Source organism: Accipiter gentilis, chromosome 35 (genome assembly GCF_929443795.1).
Source record: "Accipiter gentilis chromosome 35, bAccGen1.1, whole genome shotgun sequence".
Taxonomy (NCBI): domain Eukaryota; kingdom Metazoa; phylum Chordata; class Aves; order Accipitriformes; family Accipitridae; genus Astur; species Astur gentilis.
This window is the reverse complement of record NC_064914.1, coordinates 5203108-5211472: the sequence shown is the minus strand read 5'-3', so window position 1 is coordinate 5211472 and position 8365 is coordinate 5203108.

Sequence of the window (8365 nt, the reverse complement as noted above, 5' to 3'; positions counted from 1 at the left end):
CCTGATGAGTTCTGCGTTAGGAAGCGCAACCCCCGCACCCCGTGCCTTTTTCCTTATCATTTCCTTATCTATTTATTTTCTCGGCCTTTCCTCCCCAGGCCCCCCCCCGCCTTTTTTTAATTCTTGGTCTCGCCGTCAGGGCCCGTGGACCGGGCAGAGGTGGCGGCGGTCCCCGTCCCGTCCCGTCCCGTCCCGTCCGCCGTGGCGAGCCCGGCCGGCCCGCCGAAGGAGGGCAGGCGGCTGTAGAGCCTGGCGGGCGGCGGCCCTGCACCCTGTCTCTCCCGGGCTGGGCCTCTTCTCGATCCACCGACCTTCGAGCAAAAGCCGGTTCGTCCCGGTCGTCCGGCTCTGCCGTGACGGGCGGACGAGGGGTCGCGCGGCCCTCGCGCGTTCCCCGACCCTCGGTCGTGACCGGTACCTGATCGGGTCCCTCCCGGCTCGGAGGAGGAGGGGGCGGCGGCGGCGGCGGCGGCGGCGGCGGCGGCGGCGGCGGCCTCATCACTGGGCTACCTCCGCTGCTGCTTTCCCAGGGACGGGTCCGACCGGGAGCCGAGCCCATCGCCCGTAGGCAGGCACGGAGCGCAGGCCGGACGGCGAAGCGGCCGACCACCCGGGCTGTAACAGAGAAAGCGGCGTTAGCGACACCGTTGCAAATCTTTCTCATTTCCATCTGCGTGCGCGCCCGCGCCCCGCCAAAACAGGCCCCCGGCCCGAACGCCCACCGCCCGCCGCTGCAGCCGCTCACCCGCCCTTAGACACCCTCCACCCGCTGCCCCGCTCACAGTCGTGGGCTCAAAGAGCGCACGCGCGCACACCACCACCACCACTGCCGCCACCACCACCCCCACCACGCGCACACACCCCCCCTTCGAAACAGGCCCCCGGGCTGACACCCCCCCCCCCCACCCCCCCACCCCCCCCCCCCGCACCCTTCCCCGGGCCCGCCGCTACGCAGACACACACCACACACACACGCCGCCGCCCCCCCCCCCCCTTGCCTCGCAGTTCGCGCCGAGCCTCACTGCCCCCGCTCCCCCCTTCCGCCACCAGGTTTGCCGCCCCGGGGATGGAAGGCGGGAGACTTTAGGACCCTGCGGCGTCCCTGCCGGCTCCGTGCCCGGGCGGGAGGGGGGAGGCCCCGGTGCCGCGCCGTCTCTAACTCCCAGCTGCTGAGTCCCTCTCCTGCCGCACCCGTGGCCCCGCTCCCGCCTTCCTTTCTCAGTCAGCCACCCACTCGCCCTGCTGCACTCCTGCCCGCCCCCGCCGCGGGTGGAAAACTAAATGACCGGAGGGGGACGGGGTCGGGGACGGGGACGGGGACGGGGACGGGGACGTGGGACAGAAGTAAGAAAAAAAAAAAAAACTCCAACCGATCCAAACAGAAGCCTTCTCCGAAAAGAGACACCATCCCCCCTCGCCAGCCTACCTCTGCGCCAGGCTCCCCGCCTGCTCGCCAGCCGCTCTCGCCCCGCTCTTTGCCAGCCTCCTTTCCCCGCCGCCGCTGCCGCCACGACTGAGCAGCGGACCGTTCCCGTGGCGGGAAACACCACAGTTTCCGCGGGCCCCGTTGCCGGGCTGCAGACCGCCCCACCCAGCCACCCGCCCCCCACCCCACCCCCGTCTCCGAGACGCCGGAGAGTCTGCGATCGGGAGGGGGCGGGGGCTGCACCTACAGGCTTGCAGGTCGGGGATTGCAGCGCGGGGAGGGAGGGGGAGCACAGCCGTGCAGGGGTGCGTCTATCTGTGTGCGCCTGCATCGCGATGTGTGTGTGTGTGTGTGTGCGTGCGTGTGTGTGTGCGCGCGTGTGCGCGCGCCTGTCGCGGGGGCGGGGGGTGGAGGGGTGGCGGTGCCAGCAGGATCGCAGATATGTATTCCACGGATTTACTTTCTTAAAAAAAGTAAAACGTCCAAAAAAAAAAAAAAATGCGGGGGGGGGGGGGGTGGCGGTGCCAGCAGGATCGCAGATATGTATTCCACGGATTTACTTTCTTAAAAAAAGTAAAACGTCCAAAAAAAAAAAAAAAATGCGGGGGGGGGGGGGGTGGCGGTGCCAGCAGGATCGCAGATATGTATTCCACGGATTTACTTTCTTAAAAAAAGTAAAACGTCAAAAAAAAAAAAAAAATGCGGGGGGCGGGGGGTGGCGGTGCCAGCAGGATCGCAGATATGTATTCCACGGATTTACTTTCTTAAAAAAAGTAAAACGTCCAAAAAAAAAAAAAAAATGCGGGGGGCGGGGGGGGGCGGTGCCAGCAGGATCGCAGATATGTATTCCACGGATTTACTTTCTTAAAAAAAGTAAAACGTCCAAAAAAAAAAAAAAAATGCGGGGGGCGGGGGGTGGCGGTGCCAGCAGGATCGCAGATATGTATTCCACGGATTTACTTTCTTAAAAAAAGTAAAACGTCCAAAAAAAAATAAAAAAATAAAAAAAAATGCGGGGGGCGGGGGGTGGAGGGGTGGCGGTGCCAGCAGGATCGCAGATATGTATTCCACGGATTTACTTTCTTAAAAAAAGTAAAACGTCCAAAAAAAAATAAAAAAATAAAAAAAAATGCGGGGGGGGGGGGGTGGAGGGGGGGCGGTGCCAGCAGGATCGCAGATATGTATTCCACGGATTTACTTTCTTAAAAAAAGTAAAACGTCCAAAAAAAAAAAAAATGCGGGGGGCGGGGGGTGGCTGTGCCAGCAGGATCGCAGATATGTATTCCACGGATTTACTTTCTTAAAAAAAGTAAAACGTCCAAAAAAAAAAAAAAAGGCGGGGGGCGGGGGGTGGAGGGGTGGCGGTGCCAGCAGGATCGCAGATATGTATTCCACGGATTTACTTTCTTAAAAAAAGTAAAACGTCCAAAAAAAAAAAAAAAAAAAAAAAAAATGCGGGGGGCGGGGGGTGGAGGGGCGGCGGTGCCAGCAGGATCGCAGATATGTATTCCACGGATTTACTTTCTTAAAAAAAGTAAAACGTCCAAAAAAAAAAAAAAAGGCGGGGGGCGGGGGGTGGAGGGGTGGCGGTGCCAGCAGGATCGCAGATATGTATGCCACGGATTTACTTTCTTAAAAAAAGTAAAACGTCCAAAAAAAAAAAAAAATGCGGGGGGCGGGGGGGGGCGGTGCCAGCAGGATCGCAGATATGTATTCCACGGATTTACTTTCTTAAAAAAAGTAAAACGTCCAAAAAAAACAAAAAAAAAAAAAAAAAATTGGGGGGGGGGGGGGGGGGGGGGGTGGCGGTGCCAGCAGGATCGCAGATATGTATTCCATGGATTTACTTTCTTAAAAAAACTAAAACGTCCAAAAAAAAAAAAAAAAAAAAAAAAAAGGGGGTGGGGGGTGGGGGGGGTGTTAAAAGCAGGACGCGGGCTGTTGCTGCCGGAGCGGCCGGTGAAAAGGGCCGCCAGGTCTACCCGGCTCCGGAGGCCGGCTGCCAGGTCTACCCACCTCCGGAGGCTGCGCGGCCGCCGGCGGCGCCCGGAGGACGCGGGGTGTCGCTGCCGGAGCGGCCGGTGAAAAGGGCCGCCAGGTCTACCCGGCTCCGGAGGCCGGCTGCCAGGTCTACCCAGCTCCGGAGGCCGGCGCGGCCGCCGGCGGCGCCCGGAGGACGCGGGGTGTCGCTGCCGGAGCGGCCGGTGAAAAGGGCCGCCAGGTCTACCCGGCTCCGGAGGCCGGCTGCCAGGTCTACCCAGCTCCGGAGGCTGCGCGGCCGCCGGCGGCGCCCGGAGGACGCGGGGTGTCGCTGCCGGAGCGGCCGGTGAAAAGGGCCGCCAGGTCTACCCGGCTCCGGAGGCCGGCTGCCAGGTCTACCCAGCTCCGGAGGCCGGCTGCCAGGTCTACCCAGCTCCGGAGGCCGGCGCGTCCGCCGTCGGCGCCCGCAGGACGCGGGGTGTCGCTGCCGGAGCGGCCGGTGAAAAGGGCTGCCAGGTCTACCCGGTTCCGGAGGCCGGCTGCCAGGTCTACCCAGCTCCGGAGGCCGGCTGCCAGGTCTACCCGGTTCCGGAGGCCGGCTGCCAGGTCTACCCGGTTCCGGAGGCCGGCTGCCAGGTCTACCCGGCTCCGGAGGCCGGCGCGGCCGCCGGCGGCGCCCGGAGGACGCGGGGTGTCGCTGCCGGAGCGGCCGGTGAAAAGGGCCGCCAGGTCTACCTGGGTCCGGCGGTACTTAGCCGCATTTCGGGAGCTGGGAGGTAGACCTGATAGCCCCGCCGCTTCCACGGAGCTGGCGAAGGGGTCGCTGTTTTTCGCTGCCTCCAGTTACGTCATCGTAAAAGTCGGTGTCATTGGCCGGTCTCCCCGGTGGGCAGGCACGGCACTCTTGGAGCCGGCCGGGGGCGGGGGCGTGCTTTCCCGTATTATAGGAGCTAGTGGTAACGGGTGCACGGAGCAGCGCTAGTCAGCGGCTGCAAGGCCTGCGGCTCAGCCGGTGAAGTGGGGCCCTGGGCGGTCGTTGTGGTGGCGGCTTCCGTGGTGGCTCGGCTCCCTCTTTCGATGTCTTCGGCCTGTGTGTCCCATCGTTTTCCAAATATGCCAGACCGGTGCCTGCGAGGGTCTGGCAGGCTGCGGTGGCCGCTGACCCCGGGGTGCGAGAACTGTAAAGGTGGATTCTGCTGGGCAAAGCCCGGTGGCCGGCGGTGGCCACCGGCACTCGAACGCGGTAAGACCGGGTGGAACCGAACCTGCCTCGGCTTTCTCCCGGCCTCGGAGGGCCCGATGATGGCAAAGGTGAGCGCTGGTATATGCGAGGGCAGCTGCCCGTGAGCGTCCAGCCCGCCGCGGCCGCCGCCGGCTCCTGAGGGCCCGGTGATGGGTGGGCGAGGTGGCGGCACCTCGTCCTTTCTCTGGCCTTAAGCTGGAGTGGGCAGAGTGGCAGCTGGTTCCCGGTGGCCGGCAGCCGGATGCAGACGGCTGGGGGTTCTCGTGCGTGCCGCAGCTCCCCCCCCAGCCCCCGAGGGCCCGGTGATGGCACAGGCGAGAGGCCGCAGTGCCTCGTCCTGTTTTTTGCCGGCATGAGCCATGTGTGGGCGGCCTGTGGTGTCCGGCTGGCCCCGGCTTGCCTGGTTGCAGGAGGGCTCGGTGGGAAAGGTCTGCGGCGTTTTTCCGGGTTAGAGGTGGCGGCACCTCATCGCGTTTTCTCTGGCCTTAAGCCGGAACCCATCCACGAATTGGGCAGAGCGTGAGCGGCGGCCGGCCCTGGTGGCCGGCAGCCGGATGCAGACGGCTGGGGGTTCTCGTGCGTGCCGCAGCTCCCCCCCAGCCCCCGAGGGCCCGGTGATGGCACAGGCGAGAGGCCGCAGTGCCTCGTCCTGTTTTTTGCCGGCATGAGCCATGTGTGGGCGGCCTGTGGTGTCCGGCTGGCCCCGGCTTGCCTGGTTGCAGGAGGGCTCGGTGGGAAAGGTCTGCGGCGTTTTTCCGGGTTAGAGGTGGCGGCACCTCATCGCGTTTTCTCTGGCCTTAAGCCGGAACCCATCCACGAATTGGGCAGAGCGTGAGCGGCGGCCGGCCCTGGTGGCCGGCAGCCGGATGCAGACGGCTGGGGGTTCTCGTGCGTGCCGCAGCTCCCCCCCAGCCCCCGAGGGCCCGGTGATGGCACAGGCGAGAGGCCGCAGTGCCTCGTCCTGTTTTTTGCCGGCATGAGCCATGTGTGGGCGGCCTGTGGTGTCCGGCTGGCCCCGGCTTGCCTGGTTGCAGGAGGGCTCGGTGGGAAAGGTCTGCGGCGTTTTTCCGGGTTAGAGGTGGCGGCACCTCATCGCGTTTTCTCTGGCCTTAAGCTGGGGGCCGCAAAGCGGTGAGAAAATTGCGGCTGTACCTGGTGGCTGGCAAGCCGAACGCAGGCGTCTGGGGTTGTCTAGCTTCCGTGGCATTCCCCCGGCCCTCAACACCCGTGCAGGGCATGGGTCCAGGTCCGTCCCCCCCCGATGGCATGCAGTTGCCTGCGGGGCGGGCAAAGACCGGCAGCCGGTGGTGGCTGTTGGCACTCGAACGCTGGAAGGGCTGGGGGTGTTGAGCCTGCCGTGGCCTTCTACCCTGTCCCGTTGGCCTCAGAAAAATCATTGTCTGGAGCGGGCGTGGCCCGTGGCACCTCCAGCTCCCTGATTTGACTGATCCAGACCCACAGGCAGCGCCTGCTGAGGCGTCCTCGGGTGCGTCGGAGAGCCTCCACGGCGGGCCGGCTCTGCCGGTGTTCAGGTCGTTGGAGCAACCCTCGCAGGCGTTGCCCTCTCACTCGCACGCAGAGCCCCCGCGCCTGCCGTCCGCCCTCCTCCGGGTGGCGGCGGGTGCGAGCGGCCGTCGTTGTCCCAGGACTCGTGGCCGTGGGGCCTCCGCTCCTTCCCCGTCTCCCTTCCCTTACTGATCGATGAGGCGTTTAGGGCGCGTCGGAGGGGCTTCCCGGCGGGCCGGCTCTGCCGGTGTTCAGGCCGGCGTTGCACCTCTCCGCAGACGTTGCCCTCTCACTCGCACGCAGGGCCCCCGCGCCTGCCGTCCGCCCTCCTCCGGGTGGCGGCGGGTGCGAGCGGCCGTCGTTGTCCCAGGACTCGTGGCCGTGGGGCCTCCGCTCCTTCCCCGTCTCCCTTCCCTTACTGATCGATGAGGCGTTTAGGGCGCGTCGGAGGGGCTTCCCGGCGGGCCGGCTCTGCCGGTGTTCAGGCCGGCGTTGCACCTCTCCGCAGACGTTGCCCTCTCACTCGCACGCAGGGCCCCCGCGCCTGCCGTCCGCCCTCCTCCGGGTGGCGGCGGGTGCGAGCGGCCGTCGTTGTCCCAGGACTCGTGGCCGTGGGGCCTCCGCTCCTTCCCCGTCTCCCTTCCCTTACTGATCGATGAGGCGTTTAGGGCGCGTCGGAGGGGCTTCCCGGCGGGCCGGCTCTGCCGGTGTTCAGGCCGGCGTTGCACCTCTCCGCAGACGTTGCCCTCTCACTCGCACGCAGGGCCCCCGCGCCTGCCGTCCGCCCTCCTCCGGGTGGCGGTGGGTGCGAGCGGCCGTCGTTGTCCCAGGACTCGTGGCCGTGGGGCCTCCGCTCCTTCCCCGTCTCCCTTCCCTTACTGATCGATGAGGCGTTTAGGGCGCGTCGGAGGGGCTTCCCGGCGGGCCGGCTCTGCCGGTGTTCAGGCCGGCGTTGCACCTCTCCGCAGACGTTGCCCTCTCACTCGCACGCAGGGCCCCCGCGCCTGCCGTCCGCCCTCCTCCGGGTGGCGGCGGGTGCGAGCGGCCGTCGCTGTCCCAGGACCCGTGGCCGTGGGGCCTCCGCTCCTGCCTCGTTTGCCTTCCCTTGCTGATCCGATGAGGCGTTTAGGGCGCGTCGGAGGGGCTTCCCGGCGGGCCGGCTCTGCCGGTGTTCAGGCCGTCGTTGCACCTCTCCGCAGACGTTGCCCTCTCACTCGCACGCAGGGCCCCCGCGCCTGCCGTCCGCCCTCCTCCGGGTGGCGGCGGGTGCGAGCGGCCGTCGTTGTCCCAGGACCCGTGGCCGTGGGGCCTCCGCTCCTGCCTCGTTTGCCTTCCCTTGCTGATCCGATGAGGCGTTTAGGGCGCGTCGGAGGGGCTTCCCGGCGGGCCGGCTCTGCCGGTGTTCAGGCCGGCGTTGCACCTCTCCGCAGACGTTGCCCTCTCACTCGCACGCAGGGCCCCCGCGCCTGCCGTCCGCCCTCCTCCGGGTGGCGGCGGGTGCGAGCGGCCGTCGTTGTCCCAGGACCCGTGGCCGTGGGGCCTCCGCTCCTGCCTCGTTTGCCTTCCCTTGCTGATCCGATGAGGCGTTTAGGGCGCGTCGGAGGGCCTTCCCGGCGGGCCGGCTCTGCCGGTGTTCAGGCCGTCGTTGCACCTCTCCGCAGACGTTGCCCTCTCACTCGCACGCAGGGCCCCCGCGCCTGCCGTCCGCCCTCCTCCGGGTGGCGGCGGGTGCGAGCGGCCGTCGTTGTCCCAGGACCCGTGGCCGTGGGGCCTCCGCTCCTGCCTCGTTTGCCTTCCCTTGCTGATCCGATGAGGCGTTTAGGGCGCGTCGGAGGGGCTTCCCGGCGGGCCGGCTCTGCCGGTGTTCAGGCCGTCGTTGCACCTCTCCGCAGACGTTGCCCTCTCACTCGCACGCAGGGCCCCCGCGCCTGCCGTCCGCCCTCCTCCGGGTGGCGGTGGGTGCGAGCGGCCGTCGCTGTCCCAGGACCCGTGGCCGTGGGGCCTCCGCTCCTTCCTCCTTTCCCTTCCCTTACTGATCGATGAGGCCTTTCAGGTGGCGTCGGAGAGGGCCCTCGGCGGGCCGGCTCTTCTGTGCTCCCCGTAATAGGGAGTCACGGCAGTGTCCGGTGTTCAGGCAGGGTGGTCTCCTTTCCAATTCGCTTCCTGTTGCATGCGAAGTGTTGTCCTCCGCTCCCCGAGCGAAGGGGGCC